This window comes from Heliangelus exortis, chromosome 19 (assembly GCF_036169615.1).
Source record: "Heliangelus exortis chromosome 19, bHelExo1.hap1, whole genome shotgun sequence".
Taxonomy (NCBI): domain Eukaryota; kingdom Metazoa; phylum Chordata; class Aves; order Apodiformes; family Trochilidae; genus Heliangelus; species Heliangelus exortis.
This window is the reverse complement of record NC_092440.1, coordinates 13,509,432-13,528,403: the sequence shown is the minus strand read 5'-3', so window position 1 is coordinate 13,528,403 and position 18,972 is coordinate 13,509,432. Positions and strand designations below refer to the sequence as shown.

General features: G+C 50.7%; 1 long non-coding RNA gene across 1 annotated transcript in view; it reads left to right on the top strand.

Moving 5' to 3' along the window:
- The first annotated feature begins 3,150 nt into the window (after nt 1-3,150).
- LOC139805373 (uncharacterized) overlaps nt 3,151-18,972 on the top strand; it is a 42,100-nt gene continuing 26,278 nt past the window's right edge. Inside the window, exon 1 of the long non-coding RNA XR_011729788.1 lies at nt 3,151-3,209. This is a non-coding gene — a long non-coding RNA (uncharacterized lncRNA). The remainder of the gene's footprint in view (nt 3,210-18,972) is intronic.

Below are 18,972 nucleotides of genomic sequence, written 5' to 3'. Positions count from 1 at the left end.
AAGCCAAGCATCATTCATGTAATTTGCTTTGGAGGGTGGAAATTGTCTCTTTATTTACCAAGCACTGCTGATGTCCAAGATAACATTTATATCAGATAGGAGCTTTTAAAGTGCTGCTCAGACAGGGCTGCTGACCTTCTTCTGGTCTTATTAAATGTTATGCATTTGACACACTCTCTTCCGTTATCTAAATTACCAGCCTGGCTGAGAAAGGTGGCTGCTGCAGTGAGCTGGGTGAGGTTAGATGTCATTTGAGTGTCTCTGCTTGATGTGCCTTTGCAGGCAGAGCTCAGCAGGAACTTTGCTATTGGGATGAAAGCGGGAGCTTAACCTATGGGCAGTTTGAAATAACTTCATTGTAGAGCGGTATCCAGAGTGAAGATGGGACTCCACAGGAACGTTTCCCTTTCCCCAGCTTGCCTTTGTTGTTGCTGCTTTGCTGAATATTAAGAGGGGTTGCTGACCCTTGCGAGCCCACGACCCCTCTATCTGAAAGGCTGGTGGAGAAAGAGCCTTCCTCCCATCCCTGCCCAGCCAGCCTCTCCCCAGTGCTCCCCTTTCTTTGCCAGCGTGACACTATGGAAATGCAAGCTATGGAAATTCACCCTTGGAGCTGCCACCCTGGGAGCAGATCTGGTGCTCTCCCACCACATCTGGTTGCCTGCTCTGCTCTCCATTCATCGCAGGGTCCTGCCTCCTCCGGGAAGGGAATCAGCAGGCAGCCTGGCTCACATCCTGCAAGTAAGACCTGGTGGATCATGTGGCTGATAAGAAGGCCCAAAGTGTGCAGAGGAAACTTCTCTGGGAAGGGTGTGGGAGGCACAGAGACAGAGGTTCATCAGAGGACATTGCATCCAGAGTGAGCAGGGACTGTCCTGCACGGAGCTGCTGCCTCGCTCTGCAGGCACAGGCTGCTGCCCATCACCTGCCCCCACAGTGCCTGGTTCTTCCAGCCTAAAGCATAATAGGTAGAGTACAGTTGGTTAGTTTTGGTGGAGGCAAAGCAGAGGACCAGATTTTGATTTTACTGTGTTTTCCTTCTTTGAAATTATATCCTTTGGCTTCCCTCTTCCTATCCACTGCAGTGGGAGCTGCAGTTCCTTTATGAACCTAAACCCACAGGTTAAACCTAACTTGATCTTATAGATAAACCTCTTGGAAAGACCAGAAGAACAAATTTCACTGCCACAGCATTGCCTTTGCCAGCACTGCCTTTAATTGTTTCATTTCATGTTTTAAAAGAAGGTGCTCAGTGAGGCACTTGGGTATCTTTTGGTCAGCACAGCTGACTTGAGCCCCTAGAGTCCTCTTCATGGCTCTGAGAAAGCATAACATAAAGGTGGATTGTACCTTAATGACAGCAGTCTGTCTCTTTCACCTGTGTTGTGAACGCTTTTCTTAATGTTAGTAAATATTTGTCCTTCAGCTAACAGAGCTTTCTTTTCTTAAATTTTTTGAGCATACTGGATTACTGTAATTTGGTTCTTGTATTTGTATTTTACAGTTGTATTTTTTCTGACTTACTTTTGTTCTCGCTCTGCAGTGCTGAGAGTTTGACACTACCATCTTCTTTTCATGTGGAATCATGTCTGTTGAGTGGAAATGCACCTCCTGTTCCTGCAGCTCAAACTGTGAGATCTTTTTGCAGAGAGGAAAGCATTCCATGAACAGTCTCTCACAAGGTCCCTGCCCCATCAGGTCTCGAGATTCTTTTAACTTCTCTCCCTTTGGACACCTGTGCTTTGCTGCCTAAGAACTGTCAGAGGATGTTACTGTTTCCCTCTGTTTGGTGAGGATGTCCCCTAAGATGTTTTTCCCCATTAATCCAGCTGCATTAGGAAGAACAGTGCAAGGCTCACACTGCTTAAGTGAATCTGGTCTTGGTGTTGGAGCCCTCGTGATGGACAGTAATGAGATGCTGAATGGATTTGTAATGAAAACCCAGCTGGCTGAGTGTGCAGGGCAGCACTGTAGTGGCTGCCCTAATCTTTTTGCTTTGCAAATATGTAAGAAACCATGAAGATTTTCTAATGCTTCACAATATCTAGGAAAGTTTTGTTTCTAAAACCTGGCAAAACATCTCCCAGGCTTCCTCCTCTACAGTATTTGTCAGCCTTTTGGGATCAGTTGGTATTCATTTGGGACACTTGGAAATTTGTTTGAATATTGTGGTGCTGAGCACAGTCTGTATGCTCAGAGAGATTTACTGTGTAAATCCTGGTTTGTGGAACTGCTCTGTCTGTCTGCTCTATCACCCTAGAGAGTGGTGTTCAGAAGATGTCTGTGAGGCAGAGCTGCTAACGAAGGGGGATGATTTTCCAAGGAGAAGGTGGTGGGGTTGAAGTCCTCTTCCAGACTGTTCTGCCACCAGCCCTCACAGAGATGTCTGCTCTTGTCTGAGGTGGATTTAGCTCTCCAGTACCCCTGCCCCTGAAGCCCCTTCCCCATACTTCCCTTTCCAGAGTCCTCGGTGGGTTCAGTGTTGGATGTTCTGGTCAGACACTGAAGGTGTCAGGAGGGTCCCTGTCCCTGGTGGGGTGTCCCTGTCCCAGGAGGGGTGTCCCTGTCCCAGGGGTGTCCCTGTCCCAGGGGTGTCCGGGTCCCCAGGACTGTCCCTGTCCCAGGGCTGTCCCTGTCCCCAGGGCTGTCCCTGTCCCAGGGGTGTCCGGGTCCCCAGGGCTGTCCCTGTCCCAGGGCTGTCCCTGTCCCCAGGGCTGTCCCTGTCCCAGGGGTGTCCGGGTCCCCAGGGCTGTCCCTGTCCCAGGGGTGTCCGGGTCCCCAGGGCTGTCCCTGTCCCCAGGGCTGTCCCTGTCCCAGCGGTGTCCGGGTCCCCAGGGGTGTCCGGGTCCCCAGGGCTGTCCCTGTCCCCAGGGCTGTCCCTGTCCCAGCGGTGTCCGGGTCCCCAGCGGTGTCCGGGTCCCCAGGGCTGTCCCTGTCACCAGCGGAACCCGCGGTGCCCGTCCCGAGGTGGCGGCGCGGTCCCTGCGCTGCCATTGGCTGCTCGCCCGCCAATCCCGGCTGGCCCCGCCCCCACAGGTATATAAGGAGCAGCGCAGGGGTCCTGCCGTTCGCTCAACGGCTGCGTCTGGACCAGAGCGCTCCGGATACCCCGGATCTTTCCGGACCCTACGGATCCCTCCGGACCTGACGGATCCTTCCGGACCCCTCGGATCTCTTCACCTCGTCCCGCAGCACAGATGCCCGCACAGGTCAGTGGGAGGGGTCAGTATCAGCGCCGCTCTATGGAGAGGCATTAATGAGGCACAAGGCCGGGCCCTGGGGTGGCTCCTGGCTGTGTCCCCTGTCCCTGTCCCCTCTGCCCGGGGCAGCAGCTGAAGGGGGGGGGTCCCCAGTCCGGTCTGGGCAGAGTCTTTGTGGGAAGGAGTCAGAGCTGACCCCCTGCTCTGAAGCGTTCTGCTTCAGTTGCTGGAACCTTCCTGCTGGTCCCTCGCCTGGGCTTATTCCTGGCCGGCTCCTCCCTCTGTGTTCGTGGCGGTTTCACATCCCTTCACTTTCCATAAGGCTTCTTTCTCCCCGAGGTTTTCTCTCTCTGTACTGTCAGTGAAGCATCCAAACACACTTATTTTTGAGGCTTGGTGATCCTGGCATCTCTCGTGGGGTTGGTTCTGCAGTGCTTTGTCAATCTGAGTTGCTTTGGCCCTGTTCTGCTTGGGCTCATCCTTCCCAGGTCTGGGTAAGTACTCCTCTGGTGTTTTGCAAGATTTGTTAGCTGCAGCTGTAAGTAGATGAGAAAATATATTAAAACAAAAAGCAACAAAAAAACCCCAAACCCAAACAAAAAAGGTTTTGTGAAAGAAGTGCAGACAAATTTGTGTAGATTTTAGTAAAAGGAGGGTGTGACCTTTCCAATCCACACATGTGCCTTTTGGAGGAGGGGAATTAGAGTGACTTGATAGATTACTTGCTTGGATGTAATATGAAGTGTATCCTCAGAGTAAGAGGATTCTTGATCTGCTGGAGGGATGTGCTCAGAACCACTGTTCACTGCTCATTTTGCCTTGTTGTTGAATCTCTAAATGATCTTCCTGGCTGTAATGAGATGGATGTGCACAAGGCTTTGGTAGAGCTAGTTGCAGACAACGCCTTCTCCTACCAGAGCAAACAACACGAAAACGAGTGTTAGCTTTTAGGGCAGACCTCAGGCCCTGGCAAGTGCTGGTGAGAGCTGGGTGGTCCTCAGCCCTGGTGCCACATGGAGCTGTGTCTGGCACAAAGCAGAGCAAGCACAGTGCTGACCTGGGCCATGGGGCTGGTCTGAATGCCACAGGGGTTCAGCTGTGTCCCAACAGGGGTATGGGAAGATTGTGGTAGGGGTTTACCTGTTTGAGGAATGAAGAAACTTCCAGTTTCAAATGAAATGTTTGCACTTTTCTGAACAACTAAGTGTAATTTTCCCGCCTGCACTGTGTACTTAGAGGTGTTTTCTGTGGTATTTTTCTCAAGAAGATAATGGAATATGCTGCTTCTACCTCAGGTTAGATTCGTGCTTTTGGGAAGATCATTAATTCCAGGCTATAGCTACAGCTTTAAAATATATTGCTCCTTAGACCTCCACTTCATTGCCTAAATAAAAAATGGCAAAGTGCAAACTTTCTTCCAGGGATACTTACAATGGTGTATGTGGTGCTGGGTGAGACAGATCTGCAGCCCATCTGGGCTTCAGCAGCAGTGAGGGGCTGTGGGAATGTGGCTCCTGCCTTGATGGAGTGGACACAGTTGCTGTGTTTTTTCTAATTATTCTTCTTATTTGAAAAAGTTTCCTCAGCTGGCCCTGGCTGGGTTCTGTAGCCTTTTTGGCTCTGTGCTGCAGTTCCCCAGGGTGCCTGCAGACAGACTTGTGCTTGGTGCTTGGCCCTTCTCTCTGCTGGGGAGGAGGGAGAAGCCTCCTTCATGGATATTTGATTTTTTAATTCTGGTCATTTCTTCGTAATTTGCAGAGTAGGGGTGAGATCAATAGAGCTGCTTTGTAAATTGGTGATAGGAAACATAATTAACAGTTTTATGGATTTAGCTAATAGTATTGGTTGGGAATTCTAAATAACCTAATTTGTGACGTGGGGATTTGGGTGACTTGGTTGCGTGGAGGTGGCACGTGAGGCTCTTGTCACTTTTTCATAGGTGGGAATATGGATTAAACTGTAAAAAAGCAAGTGTGTCTGTGAAGTGAGATGCTGCTGGTACAGGAGGCTTTGAGACATGAGTCACCTTCAGATCCTGTGGGCAATTAGTTTAAAACCTGCATGGAAGCTGCAGAATTCATGGTTATTTGTATTGGGCGAGTCGTGGGCAATTTCTTCAGCTGGTGACGTAGCAGCAAGACGTCATTTTCAGGGGGGGCTCTGAGTTCTCAGGATGCTGATGTCACCCAGGTTTACAGGAGGGTGAAAGAGGAAGGTCCAAAGTGCCCTGTGTGAAGGGGTGGTGTGAGGAGATGCTGGGGGATGCTCACTTTCCCTGTCCTCCATGTGCCAGGCTGCAGGGAGGAGCAGGGACGGGCAGCCCTGCCCTGGGGTGTGCTGAGTGGGAGGAGGGAAGGCCAGAGCTGATCTAGGTGGGCTTTGGGCCTGGGGGAGACCTCTCCCCACGCCTGGCCCTTGCCAGTGGCCAGGAGAACAGGCACTGGCCCTGCTTGGCTTCTGCTGGCCCATGGGACAGGGAGGGACGGGGCCAGGGCTGCACCTCTGCAGCTTGCCAGCTTGCCCTCCTGCTCAGGAGGGACTCATCCCGGCCCCGGGGCCATCTCTGTCATCCCCACGGTTTTATTGGAGCTGCAGCTCGGCTCCAGCTCTCCATGGAGGGTGGGCAGGGCAGCGGTGGGGCTGTGCCCAGCTCACCCATTCTTTGGAGGCACGGCAGGGAATGGCCCTGGCTGCTTCCCTGCTGCTGCCTGCTGGGCTGGGATGTGACATTTGGCTGGTGCTGCAAGGCCACCAGGACTGTGGAACTCTTCTTCTGCAGCTCGTTCTCCTGGGGCACAAATTCCATCTTTTAAAAGCACTTAATACACTAACAATGGCTTGAAAGGAGGCAGTGAAGAGTGTGACATCCCAGGGAGACTGAAGAGCTGGAGGAGGAGAACCTGTGAGGAGAACAGGCACAGAGCTGCTTGCAGAAGGTGCTGGCTTCACCTTCTGGCCCAGTCCTCCTGTCACCTCTGCTTGTCCTGATTTGGTGGCAGCAAGCAGGGTGCTTGGTGCCAGCAGTTTGTAATCCTGTTGTGGATTGGGGAACAGAACCTGAGCCTCTGATTTATTTGCACACTGCAGAGTGAAGGGAGGGAATGCACTCGAGTGCTTCGTCTGACTCAAATGGGATGGGGACTTGGGGGAATAAATAATGTGATGACACCAGGACTTATACGCTTGTTCAGCTGCATTGATTTCATTCAAAGGGTCTTGCAGTTGTATTGATCTGGGTCCTTCTGCTACCTGCAGAGCCTGGCTGGTCCCAAGCACACGTGTATGATATTTTACCAAGGCCTCCTGGTGCTTTGCACACAGCTGCTCAGCAGCTCTGAGGTGTTTGCTCAGGTGCCTATAGAGGGTAAGAGTCTCCCCAAAAGGTTGTGTAGTTAACTGCTACTGGCTGCCTGTCATGGATGGGAGAGCAAGAACCCTGTATCAGTTTGTGTACTTTAATTACTCTGCTGTAAAAGAGCCAATGCACAGGCTAACCTAACAAAATCAACAAGGGTAAAAAAACCCCAAACCACCCCCATCCCAGATCAGACTGTTTTTCCTCACACTCGCCCCATGCCAGCTCTTCTTGCCCCTGTAACAAGGGAAGCAGCAGTCTTCAGGGTCACTTACCCTCCCTGACTGTGCCAGGCCCTGTTTGCCCCTGACCCTCCCAGCTAACCTTCTCATTCTTAACCAGGGGCTCTGCTCTTGTCTCTTGAGGGCTAAACTTGTTAAAATGAATCACATTTGGCATATCTCCCTGTGGTGCCTCTCCAGATAAAAGTGGTCCCAGCTCGCATGCTCTATTTTTGTTTTGTTTCTGTATGTGACAATTTTCTCTATACAAAACCCTCTTTTGTCAGTTTGTAGAAGAGATTATGGAGAGACAAGAGCTCTCCTTTTTTGTAACCATCTTGTGCTTTCTCATGGCTCCACGAATGGCATTGTTCGTGGCCAAGGAACAATGACATTTTTCTGTTCCCATATCTGATGTGATTAAAGGAGCTGCAGAGCAGAAGTTACACTGAAGATTATAATGAATAGAGGAGACCTTGCAACTGGACATGAGGTGCAAGGGAAGATTTTGGCCCTAGACTTGCTTCCTGTAAAATAAATTCCCTTTTTTTCTAATCTGCAGAAGTGTCTGAAATTATGTCCTGGATAAAGACTAAGTGGACAAAGTGCATCTTTCATGTGCACTCCTGGCCCCAGAGTGCCTTCACTTTGGGAGCAGCCACCCCTTACTCCCCAGGGTGCTGCAAGGCTGCAGATGGGAAGAGTGCATTTAGATCAAAAAGCACAAGAAAAAAGCATGCCAGCAGGGTGTTAGGTGAGGGGCTATAGCCCTTTTAGGAAGACCAAAGAAGAACTAACATTTAATGATTTTTAGCTGAAAAGGACCCGAGACATCTGTAAAAAAGCAAGAGGTGAGCCAGCCGGTTCTCCGTCCTGGCTTTCTTTCCTTGAAGTCCTTAACAGCAAGGAGGGTCCTGCTGGGGGTCTTTTGAAGAGGCTTGGGAAATGCAGAGGGGTTTTTAGCCTCCTTTCCTGCAGAAAGAACAGTAGAGAATGCTGTCTGTCCTTCACTCTGGAGCCCTGCTGCCAGGCTGCAGCCTGACCTGTGGAGGAAGCGGAGCTGGACGGCTCCGGAGGCTCAGGCTGGTGGGCACAGCAGCCTGGGGAGTACAGGGATGGGAGAGGGGTCAGGTATGCTACAGCAGGGTGTGAGGAGTTCCTGGGGGGCTGGGTGCAGCCAGGAGGGCAAGAAAGAGACAGTTCCATACTTTTATTTCAGTTTCCAGAGTTGCAGCAGAAGGGCATCTAAGGTCTTTGAATGACTGGCATCCTTGCACAGAATTACTCATCCTGCAGCTGGCGTCAGAAGAAGGACATGCTTTGTATTGCAGTTGTGTTCTCCAGTGCACTTTCTGTTTGCTGTACACATTTGCTTCTCCTCTTGATAACTTCTCTGTGGACTCTTGCACCAAAAGCAGGATTTACCCATGCATATTCTGTCTGCATGGTGCTGAGCTGCACACCTGGAGTACTGAGTTTTCATCCAAGACATGGCTGAGTCTTGCAGGAGGCCCCGCTTCTCCACAGCATGGGCACCACTTCTGCAGACTCTGATGATGGAGGCTGAAGAAGTGCTAAATCCTGTTCCCAAATGCTTTCAGGTGGGACTGTCTGTTGTCCCCTGTCTTGTGCTGGTGGGAGATCTGGGGGGCATCACCTCTGCTGTCCACCATCTCCCCAGGAGACAGGGCTGGTGAAAGCACAGGAATGGGGTGTCCAGCAATGACCTGCTTGGCATGCCACCGAGGCCTATGCCCATGCTACTGCTTGTGCTCTGCCTGACAACACTGTGGGTCTTAGGAATTGCTTGTGAAGTTCCCAGAGCGATGATTTAGGTGCTGAGGTTGCTCTGACTGGTTCTTGGTTTTCAATGTGACTGCCTCAAATTTGCTCTTTCTTGGTGTTTTTGTTTGGGTTCATGGAGACAACTTCAATGACCACATATGTGTAACCCAGAGATGGTTTATAAAAAGATCCCAAGTTTCTGGTGACAGCTGCTGTTATCATGCTCAGTGCTGCCCATCCAGAACAGAAGGGATTTGGGTTCTGAGGTCCATATGCAGCAGGGGAGACACCCTGGTGCTGGGACACCCCCCAGATGCACTTGAGGCTGCAATAATCTCACATGCATAATGGCTCTGTTGGTTGTGGGGGAACGTGTTTGTGCTCTCCCCAGAAGGAGAAAAATAAGCTCTGTTTAAAAGAAATTATTGGCAAGCTTTTTCCACGATACATGAGGTCTTAATAGTAGCAGAGGATGGGTTAATCCTGGCTTGAAGGGCAGAGGGCTGATGTCAGCCAGGCAACACAAGCGTGTTAAACTGGAAGTTGTACAAGAAAGGAGAAAAGCTTTTCTACCCACAAGGTGAGGCAGGAATATAATGAATCAAAGACATAGGTATTTCATAAAGCATGTGGCAGGAGGCAGCCCTGGGATTACTAGAAATAATGTGATATATTAGCCCTTGATTTGGCGGAGTCTGCCTTATACTAAAGAGGAGAAGAGTGTAAATTGTGATGATTTGTGCAGAGTTTCTGACATTATCTTGGCAAAAAAGGGCTATCCATACAGATAAATGTGCTTGATCAAAATCATGCATGTGAATTTTTATATGCGTTTTTTTCCATGATTAGAGAGGTCTTGAATGGACATTAGGAGATTTGTATGAAATGAAGCTTTGAAACAAACATCATTTGCCATCTCAGTGGGAAGGTTCCTGTTGGATTTTACTTAAGGGAGTTATTTTGCCAGGACCCTCAGGATTGCAGCCAAGTGTCTGAGGCTCAGGCCCATGCCTGCAGGTGGAAGAGAAGGTCCTCTGTGCAGGTCAGGGAGCTCCAGCTGCACTGAGCCTCAGAAGCTGCTCACCTTTTGCTCCAGAAGGACAGAGATTTGAGATCCCACACCTCTCCTGGGGGACCTCATGGCAGAGGCTGAGCATGCAGAACAGTTCCTGTGCCTCGGCACAGGGTCAGGAAGATGGAATGTCAAGCCCTTGGATACTGGGAGCTCCGATGCTGCAGCACTTGGCTCAGGTGCTCTCCTCTGCAGTGCTACCCACTGTAAATTGTAAATTAAGCTTGCCTGTAAATAAGAGAGAAAACATATCCTCATTCTGAATCGTTCTGAATTAGAGCTTCAGATGCCTGTGAGGGGATAAGTGAGAACACTTACTCTCCTTTTTTTGTTGATAGACCATTTTCTGCAGTAGTTGCTTAATACTCACTTCATATACAAACACACATTGCTCTTTTTGTCTGTGCATTAGAAATCCTGCCTACCCATAAACTGCACTGCTGTTAAACTCATCACTCCAAAATCAGCTTGCTTTATGCTTCAGCTTTCAAATCAAAGGCTTTTAGTTAATGCCTAATGCTAAATTCCAGTTTGTGACATTCCAGGGCTGCAGGTTGTTGGCTTCCTCTGTGGAAGTCAAGCTGCACAGTCAGAGTGGGCTGCTGGGATGAGAGGTGTTGGACTGAGTGTGTCTTGGCTGGTTGGAATTCAAGTGAATTGATCTGATTTTGTGTGTGTATGGGCATGAAAGCCTTATCACAACATGTGTGTGGCTGTGGGCAGAGGACCCTGGGCTGGGGCTGGGCAGGTGGCTCTGCACAGGATGCTTTGAACAGCTAATGGTACTTCCCTGACCATAATTCTTTCTCCTCCATTATTTCATTGGCTCTAAGTGTTCCCGCTTCATATAACCCTGCAAAATCAACAGTTGAATTTAATACAACTGAGTAATTCATATGGCATAGGTACTGACAGTGGTAATTCAGCCTCTAAATTATGATCATAAATTTCCACGGCATGGCACTGCTGAGGGGGGTGATGATTTTATTGGGCAGAGCAGAGTCACTCAACTAATTAAACAGGGAAAGAAACCTTGGGCTGCCTGGGGTGCAGCACAGCAGGCACAGTGTGTGCATGGCCAGCTTGCCATGTGGGACGTGCCAGGGCGAGCTGGGCCTTCTCTAGAACTGCTGCTCAGGCTCTGGACCTCTGCAGAGGTGGTAGTGGCTCTGCCAGCCCTGCCTGTGCCTGCAGCTCCCTGCTGGGGGAAAGGCAGCTGGAGGGAGGGGGTGGATGTGCCTCGGGCTGTGGTGCTGCCCACGAGCTCTGGAGCCAGGATCCAATGCTCAGTTACAAAACTGACTTGGAGAGACAAGAGATCTGAATTCTGTGTCAGGAGGTGAACTGGGTCTCTTAGTGCTCTGAGTCATAATTAACAAGTGTGTAAGCAGTTTATGATTCGGAATTATTAGACTCAAAAACACCTAATGATCCCAGTTTCTGTATGAGGGAAGGACAGCTTTGGATTCCCCTGCAGGGCTCATGTCTGGCTTTATGTAAATAGAGGAATACAGTGAGCACCCCAAGCTGTGAGCATCAGACACCTCTTGGTGCCTGCTCTGAGAAATGGAAGGAAAGGGTGAGTGTAGAAGCAGCCTGGGTGCTGCACACACTTGGGAGCCAGGTCCCCAGTGTCCCCTGGAGGTGGTGATGGCACCTGGGGATTCTGGAGACCCTGACTCTTTAACTTGGAGCTGGTGCTGCTATGGGTGCAGCTGTCCAACCCTTCCATGGGCACTGCTGGGCTTGGAGCTGAGGGGTGCTTTGAGCATGCTGAGGGCTGCATGGGGTACCTGGGGCCCAGGGGGTAAGCAGGGCTCTCGTCTGAGGTGGAAGTGAAGCATGGGAAGCATTTCCACTGCTCAGCCTGGCTGGTGGAGGCCGTGATCACTGGACCTGCTCTTGCCTGATTTGCAGGAGGAGCCCTGCTGACCCATCATGGGGTTGGTACCATCGTGCTGGCTGGCAGGCAAGTGGGGGTCACACTGAGACCCCTCTTTGGATGAAAAGTACAGGTTTGGTATAAGCCACTGTACCATGGAAGGGGGTTATGAGCCAGACATGCAAGAATGGTCCAAAGTTAGGGAAAGTGTATTTATTACAACACTTTTCATGGGCAAGTTATCATTTTGTCAAACTTTATTAGAGAAAGTAATTAATGGGCTGTAAAAGGTGCTAGTGCGTAGCCAGTAAAAGAGCTGGTCCTGTGCAAATTGGCAGTTCATAGATTTATGGTTCCTTCTTTCCCCATTTATTAATATGGAGAATGCACATGAAGTGTGTTATGTGTATGGGCTGGTGAGCCCTTGTGCTCATCCATGGGTGCTGTGCTCCTGGTGGCAGGGGCTGATGATCTGTTCCTCTCTCTTTGTTGTCCCCCCTGGTCCTGGTGTCTGCAGGGTGTGCAGGGCTGGAGATGAGCAGAATGCAGGGCAGGCTGCAGCCCCAGCCCTGCAGTGAGGGCCAGGGGTCCATGCCCCTGCATGCTGCCAGCCTGCTGCAGGGGCTGCTGCTCCCCATGGCACAGCCCCCCGACCCACTCCCTGCTGCCGGGGGGCTGGTGGGACCTTGGCTGTGAACTGAGTGCGTGCCCTGCTCTGCACACAGAGCTGCATGTGCTGATTATACAGCACTATACATCTGTGCTCTTCTTGCTATTGTAGGGTTACTTCTGAGCTGATTTAGTTTAATTGTGCCAGAGGAAAAGGAATCAATTGTTCAAATCAAGTTCTGCCAGAGCCACTTCAGGGACTTCACAACCTGTTATGAACATCAGGAGAAGAAATGGACACCCAGTCCCTTGTCCTACTGTGTCCCTCTGAACCAGCTTTGTGCCAGGATGGATCAGGTCAATGATCTGGGACTTCCCTCCCCTCCTCCCGGTGCTGGTGCTGTCCCTGGTGGGATGGTTGTTGTTTCATCTGGCTTGATGCTGTTGGCAAATCCTTCAGGATGTTCTTGCATTCATGAGCTGGGTGTATTCCAGAGGGCTACAGCAGCAAAACTAAACCCTTCTGCTTCAGATTGCTGGTAAAGATGCTCATTATAGATAAGCAGCAAGCAGACTTTGTGCCCAACTGTCCCTCTTGCTGAGCAGCGAGGACAAAAGAAGCTTTAAGGCTTTAAGAACTGAAGAAAATGGTGCAAACTAATGTGGTTTCCCCAGTTATTTCGCCTTTTGAATTGTAGGTCAGGATCCTTGAATATCAATTCTAGATACCTTCTTCTCAGTGTTTACAAGCAAGCTCCTTGCCTTATTTCCAGGCAGCACAACCCTTGCCTGCACAGCAATGATGCCCATCCCCTCCACACAGCTCTGTGTCCCTGGATGGGATGTGCTCTCAGGACAGAGTATGGTGTTGGAGGGGGGGATCCTGACTACTGCTCTTACCTCTGGGGATTTCTCTTTCAGATGTTTAAACGAATCAAGGAATCCCCTGTGATGCTTACCTGTGGATCAGATGAGGTGGAAGGTCTGGGCCAGTTAATGAAAAGATGAAACAACTAACAGCAATATCTTATTTGTACAGTGAATGAGGAAAACTTGATTTTTAGTGTTTTAATGCCACTAAACATCAGGGATGCTTGTACAGATCTGAGTGAATGGTAATTCTTTTCCCACCTTGTGGTGCCTCGAAGGCTGTTTGGGAGGTCCTGGATCTGCTGTTTCCAGCCCGGCTGCCTTTGTCACCCGGCTGCCTTTGTCACCCCGCCATGCTGCCTCAGCCCTGGGTGGTGCCAGGAGGGTGGGCAGTGTTGGCTGAAGCCAAGCCCCAGCCCCTGTCCGTGTTGGGGACTCTGGAGGTGAGCAGGAGCTGTCCCTGTGCTGGGCTGTGGGTGTTCTCTCTCGGGACCCTCCATTGTGCCCGTGGTGTCTGAGCCCCCTGTGCAGGGCTGTCCTGGGTGTGCAGCACAGTGTTCACAGCAGTGCTGAGCCATGCCCAGCCAGCCCCTGCGGGGTCCTGGGGGTGCTCTCTGTCCCTCAGCCCCCAGTTGACATGTGTCAGTGCATGGGCCAGTGCCTGCAGGACATGGGCTGCTGTTTATCAGTATCTCTGCATGCAGATGAGCACCAGAGATACCACTTCTCTGTTCTGGGAGAATGGAAATGGGGTGGGGAGAGCAGGGCACAGCCTCAGGGTGTCTGTGAGAAGGGACCAAGCCTTGGTGGCTGATGTCCCAGGACTCTTGGGGCCTGAAGTGCTGGAGCCCCAGGGGCAGCAGCTGATGCTGTGCAGTGTGTTCACCTCCCTGCTTGGGGAGGGCCTGGCCTGGGAGGTCAAATGGGGCCAGAGCAGCTGCCACCTGATGAGCCAGGCTGCTGTTCTCAGTGCCAGGGCTGGGGTGCAGGGGCCTGGGAAGTGGTTTCTATTCTGTGCTCTTGGCCCAGCCTTCTAGCACAGGGACCTCTCCTTCCACTGTAGCTGACTGCTCTGCCAGCCAAAGGTCCCTTTCTCCTTGGCCTGATCTGCTCCTCTCCCTGCTCCTGTGCCTGGTGTCTTGTTTTCTCCTGGGGACTACGTTAATACCATTGATTGGTTTGTTTTAAATAGCTCTGGCTGCTAGGTCATTATTACTAGATGCTGATGCATAATTTATTGATAGAAATATTGGCAGCCTGGTGTAGGGGCATTGACTTCCACCTGTTAACCCTTCACCTGCCTGCCTGACCTTCCGTCCAGTCTGTGGTCTCATAACACCCAGCTTTTTCCAGGCTGTAGAGGGTGATTTCATCTTCCTCAAGATTGCCTCTTTCTTCCTCCTCTGGTAGTGGAGGCAGTCTGCTCTGCACCAGTGACTGCCTTAACAGCCAGGCTGAAACTCTGTGGCTGAGTGGCTGGGTTGAAAGCAGAGCACGTGTCAGTGCCCGTGGCTGGCACTGGTTTGCTCTGGTCTTGCCTCTCTCCATTGCTGGTTTGGGATACTTGTGGGTTTGCTTGCAGAGGCAGGCTGGGAAAAGCAGCTTTGTCTGGTGTGAGCCCTGGCTGAAGAGGGGGAATGGTTCTTTCCTCCAGGAGCTGAGCCCTGCTGCCCTGGTGCTGAGGGATGCTGCCCATCCCGGAGCAGGGCTGGAGCTGGGTCTCCAGCTGGAGCTGGCAGTTTGCTGGGAGCTCCTGGCACAGGTCAGGCTGCTGGCAGGGAGCAGAGTGCTGTGTTAGGAGCTGTTGGCCAGGCTTGGGGAGTGCCTGATGTTTAAAAGATCAGAAACATGAAACCAGAACTAGCCAGTGAAAACAAGGGATTTTGCTCAGGCTCCACAATTGCTGCCTGCTGCTCTGCTTCTGCTATTATCACACTTCCTACAGTGCCAGGAGCTAATCCAGGCATCCCCCTGTGCTGGACTCTCAGTTGCAGGGAGCTGCTGAACCCACAGCCAGCGTGTCCTATTGGGGGCATTGCCTGGGCACTGCTTCCATCACCACCCCACGATGGAGGCTGAGGGGTGGGGGTCTGGGCATAACTCATGGACAAGCTTTGGTTTTCACGTGCCAGCCCCAGTCACAGCAGCTCTGCAGATGTGCTGTGCAAAACCCAGCATGGTAGAGGAAACACCCCATTTCCCCAGCAGAAATTTTGGGCAGGCATGCATCTGAAATCTGGTTTGCACTGGCAGTTTTTTTGTGAAACGTGGAAAAAACCTCCCGAACCCTTCTGAGATCAGGTGTAGAATGTGGGGTGCCAGGTTGCTGACTCCTGGTTTGTGGTCCTGCCTTCCCATGGCACTCAGCTGTGAGCCCAAGGGCCTTTCTGCAGCTGAGCCCCTGATATGGATGGGTGAAGCCCCTCTGAGTGGGTGCCCGTGTCCTGGAAGGGACTTCACCACAGTGAAGTGCTGTGGTTCCTGCTTTAGTCTGTGGAGACCAGGCAACTGCTGGCTACTTTCTCTGCAGGCCATGGTCAAATGTCTTTTATCTCACATTATTCTGGTTTTCTTTCCAGTGCTGGCATTCATACAGATCCTAATTTTTGTGTCCCTTGCTTCTGCTGCCAGCATGGCAAAAGTCTTGCAGGCACGTCTCCAAGCACGTCCTCCTTCTTGCCTCATCTTGTGTTGATCAATAGGCTGCTCAGGGTGTGCTGTAGCTGTAGCCTTGCTGCTGTCAGTGCAGACCCACCCATGCCCACCCTCAGCAGTGGAAGGAAGGCAACCAGATGTTCCTCATGGGCTCAGGAAACAGGAACATGGAAACAAAGCTTGGCCAGTGTTCATGTCTCATACTGCTGGTGTGCTCTTCTGGGCCAAGGAATGCTGCTAAAGCACAGCGTGATTAAGAGCCTTACAACACTATTGTGCTAGGACTTCATTAAACAGGCCTGGAGTAATCCTCTTGTGGCTTCAGTGGGAAATGTGTGTACGTCTTCTGCACCAGACTTTGGCTTTTGCCTGGGACATGCATGTTGATGAGATGCAAGGGTATCACAGTCTAGGTCTGAGTGTTTTCAGAGCTTCCTCTGAAACACCCTTGGTACCCTGGTGTGCCAAGAAAATATTCCAAGAAAGGCTGGCTGCATGGTGTCTGGTGCTTCCAGCCAGAAGAACGGAAGGAGGATATGAAAATGAGTAATTATCTTTAAAAGTGATCCAGATGTACGTGCTGGCCTTTCCTTTGTGAACCTCGAGCTGATTTTCATGTTCCTTGCTGTAGGTTCTCAAAGTCTTGGAGAATATGGATTTTTGGAGGGTGAGGGAGGGGAGAAATCAATGAAGTCAGATGCTAATTTCACAACTGGAAACATGTTAAATGTCTCATTTAAATGGCAGCACAGCAGCCAGTTCATTGCTCTTAGTGTGTTTCTGCCTGTGGTGATAAAGCTTTGCAGTGCAGTGGTGGGAAGCATGGGGGGCAGGAGGAGGGCAGGGCACCAGCCCCTTCCCCAGACTGCTTTTCCTGGCTGCAACATGCTGATATCCTGGCTCTGCTCCCTGCCTATAAAAAAAAGAAAAAAGATTTAGTTTTGTTTTCTTTTTCAAATTGTTCCCAATCCCCAGGAAAGTTAATTTTAAGCCTTTCCAAGGTTTTTAATTAGTAGGTTTGTTAGAGGTGGTTCAGACTCCTCTCCCTCCCTGCAGAGAGGGGACTGTGCTGTCCTCAAGCTGTGCGCAGGTGGGATGATGCTCTGCTGCCCAGGGGCTGGGGGGGTTATTGGTGGGGCTGGCTGCTGGTGGAGTGGGATCATCCACCTCTTGGGGGAACAGGGTCAGCACTGCCCAGCTGGGGCAGGGGTCTGCAGACTTCTAATGCATGCCTCTGTATGGCTGGGCTGAGAGGCTGCTTCAGGGACAGCAGAAATACCTAGTGCAAACTGCAGGTGAATGCTCTAGGCTGGGATTCTCTCCAAACTGCTGCCCCTGTTCTTTGTGTCCATGTGATGGCACAGGACAGAGTGAGCTTCAGCTTTTCATCTGTCCCCACTTCAACCTCCAAACCAACTTCCCAGCTCCGTGTCAGGCGAGGGACTCCTTTAGCACACAGCGTTCATCCGCTGGGAAGCCTCTGGCAGCTGTCTGCCTTGGATGTGTTCCCTAGATCAAGAGTCAGCACATGCTCACCACCAGACCTGTTTGGTAAACGGGTTGAGAACAGAGATAATCTTGGACTAGTTTGGTGTGCCTGCGAGGGCTGACATGGGCTCACTTCATAGGAGTGCTACTTGGGAGCTGAAGTCTGCTGTGAGCTCCTGCTCAGCTGCCACACGAGCAGGGATGTGCACAGCTCTGTTTGCCTGTTGTCTGTGTGCAGATGAGCCTTGTACCATGAGTGGGAAGGAGAAATGGAAGAAATCCAGTAATTCATGGAAAAGGATAAATTCATGTTTTAATGTGTAGTGAGAGATCCCTATACCTATGCTCTGCCTGTGTTTCCCAGAGAAACAAATCTCTGTGCCCATCTCCTCTGAAAACTCTTTCCTTCTTGCCCAAGCCTCTTGTTGTGAAGATCTTTGGATTTTCTGAGTGAAGTCAGGGTGTACAAGGTGCTGGGGAGCCAGTTTGTCCACTCTCCAGCACAGATGTCCCCTTCTCATCCAGTGTGGACATCTGTATTGGAATAGTGCAGCTGTGTTTCTTTGGAGGATTTTGCCAGCAACTGTTAAGTTGCTATCAGCCTAGAACTCAAAGGATCCCATTAGGTGATCTAACCTAATATTCTGGGTTTAGTGGGAAGTTTAGCAGCTGTTAAATGCAGATTCGTATCCCGTGGATAAGCTATCACCAGTGGTGATTCCTGAGTGACTGTCACTTGGTCACGGTGACACATCAGGTGCAGGACATGTGGTGTCACAGGTGTCTGCATGGTGTGGGAACACGTGTAGGGATGCTGTTCCTAAAGCCCTTCTCTTCCTCAAGTCACTCAGGTGTAGATTAATTTTTGCTGGAGCTGTCTGAGCGCTGTGACTACCAGTAAAATCAGTTGAGAGAAATCCCTTTTATCTTTAGGAAGAGCTGAGCCTGGGCTGGATGTACAGTGGAGGCAAAAGGAGGTTCTGATGTGTAAATTCTTGCACCCCAAGCCCAGGCAGTGTGCTGGATGGAGGTGCTGCCTTCTGGCTCTGCACCGCTGAGCACCCCTGGTGCCTTTGGTGGCTGCTCTGAGGCTGTGTAGCTCAGAAAATCCAGCTCCAGGAGATGGGTTGCCAAAAAGAAAGATTTGTGCTGAAATGCCCACGCAGTGCTTTGTGCATTCGCCCACTTGACAGTGGGGGATTGGACACCCCCTCTGAGCAGCTCTGCAGCTCAGCCCTGGGCTGATCCACGGGTGTTATCCACAGAGGATGGAGCACACGGTGTCCTCACCCTGTGCTATTCCTATGGAAGAATAATCCATAAATCAAGATGTTACAAGGTTATTTAGTGATTCTTCAACTGTTATACATGTGTCAACAACAAATAAAAGAAGCATTTGATAGCATTAGTCCACGTGCCAGGAAATCCTCCTGGTTCCTCTCCTTACCTAGAGAAGGGGAGACCTAAGGCTATTTGGATTAGCACGCTGTGCTGCGATGCTCCTGCACAGGCAGTGTGTTCTTCCTGAGCACTGCCAAGAATTTGCTTGTCGCAGAGATGTGTAATGTGATTGTGTGATTGCAGTGGAAAATACATGCAAATGTTTAGCAGCTTCTCTTTTTTTTTTTTTTTTTTTCCTTTTTTTTTTTTTTTTTTTTTCTAGGGGGGAAGAGATCTTGATTAAACAGTAATTAAGAGTGTTTTGGACAACACGAGGCAGTCTCTCTCCCAGGTGCTTAATAAATGCCAAGACAGAGTGAAGTGTTCATTTAGCATAGCAATAGGAGGCAGTTATTGCCAGGCTCACCAGAACCTCTGCTGTCTGTGTAACCTGG